Genomic DNA, 2110 nt, shown 5'->3' on the forward strand with positions numbered 1-2110 from the left:
GACAGATCTCTCACAGCAGACACTGACCCCCCCCCCCCCCCCCCCCAACTCACGGAGGAGCAGAGGAGGGATAGAAGGAGACTCTGGTTCCGGTCATTTCTAGCAACTGGCCTATGAGTGTCTACAGCCATATTAATTAAAAACAAAACAAACAGACAAACAAAAAACCCACAAAGTGCCAGGAGATGTAATTCTGCTGATAAAATGTTTGTCTTGAATGCATGAAGCCCTGGGTTCTGTCCTGGGTGTTGTAGTACATGTGTGCACCCAGAAGTGCACCCCAGCACTCAGAAGATGGAGGCAGGAGGGTCACCCTTAATTAGCCTGGACTATATAAGGCCCTGTCCCAAAAAGTAGTTTTAATAATTCGAAGGCTAAGCCGGGCAGTGGTGGCGCACACCTTTAATCCCAGCACTCGGGAGGCGGAGCCAGGTGGATCTCTGTGAGTTTGAGGCCAGCCTGGGCTATGGAGTGAGTTCCAGAAAAGGCTCCAAAGCTACACAGAGAAACCCTGTCTCAAAAAATAAATAAATAAATAAATAAAAATAAAAAATAAAAATAAAAAAATTGGGCGGTGGTGGCGCACGCCTTTAATCCCAGCACTCGGGAGGCAGAGCCAGGCGGATCTCTGTGAGTTCGAGGCCAGCCTGGACTACCAAGTGAGTTCCAGGAAAGGCGCAAAGCTACACAGAGAAACCCTGTCTCGAAAAACCAAAAAAAAAAAAAAAAAAAAAAAAAAAAAAAAAAAAAAAATTGGAGGGCTGGGAGCATGGTTCAGTGGATAAAGCCCTCGTCATGCAAATGTAAAGACCAGAGTTCAGATGCCCAGCAGTCACAGGGACCCTCTGTAATTCCAGCAGTCTGAAGGCTGAGGTAGGAGATCCCCAGAGCAATTCTGTAACCAGAACTGCTGAGTCAGTGAGTGACCTCCGGCTTCAAATGATAGACGCAGCCTCAATGACTAAGATGGGGACTGATGGAGAAAGACACCTAACATCAGCATCTAGCCTCCACATCTGTAGGCACACACACATACACCCACATATGAGAACACACACACACACACACACACACACACACACACACAGTTTTAAAAAGAAAAGTAGAGAATACAAAAAATATTTTTTCTGGTTTTTGTTTTTGTTTTTGGTTTTGGTTTTGGTTTTTGGTTTTTCTTTGTGTGTGTGTTTTTGTTTGTTTGGTTTTTGTTTTCTTTGGTTTTTGTTCTGTTTTGATTTGTTTTGTTTAGACAGGGTCTCACCATGTAGCCCTAGCTGGCCTCAGATTCACTTTGTTGGTCAGGCCGGCCTCTGCCTCCTGAGTGTTGAGATGAAAAATCATGTACCACTACACCTGCCTTTTTAAAAAATAAATAAATAAATAAATAAATAGGATTACAAGCATAGTGAGCCATGCCTGGCTTTATTTTTGTCCCAAAATATTCCCTAATTTCCAGCAAAAATTTTTTTTGAGTAACTCTAGGAATTGAAACTAAGGCTTCATCCATGCCAGGGAAGTATGTTGTTGGGGCCCAGCAAGATGGCTGTGCTGGTAAGGACATTTGCCATGCAAGCCTGATGGTTTCAGTTGGAGTTCCTGATGCACATGGTGGAAGGAGAGAAGGGACTCCTGCAAGTGTTACACACACACACACACACTCCACATGTGTGCACACACATGCACAGATAAAATGTAAAAAATATTTTTAAACTATGTTTTTGTAGCCATGTAACTTGTAATCCCTATCCTTGCCATTGGCATTGATTTGGATTGGTTCTAGGGCCACATGCATGGGGGCAAACACTTTACACATCTGGAACTCTGTGAGCTCAAAAGGAGAAATTAAAAAATCAGGTGAGATAGCTCTGGGTAAAAGCTCTTGCCATGCAAGCCTGTCCACCACAGTGAGAGGTGAGAAGTAACTCCTGAAGGCTATCCTCTGACCTCTGTACACCAAGGCCTACACACACACACACACACACACACACACACACACACACACACACACACACACAACTGTTTTGAAGGAGAGAGGAAGAAAGGGAGGGAGGGGAGGGGGAAGGGGATGAATCAAAGAACCCTTGTTTTCCTACAGCTATCTTACGCTTTA

Source organism: Peromyscus eremicus, chromosome 14 (assembly GCF_949786415.1).
Source record: "Peromyscus eremicus chromosome 14, PerEre_H2_v1, whole genome shotgun sequence".
NCBI lineage: Eukaryota > Metazoa > Chordata > Mammalia > Rodentia > Cricetidae > Peromyscus > Peromyscus eremicus.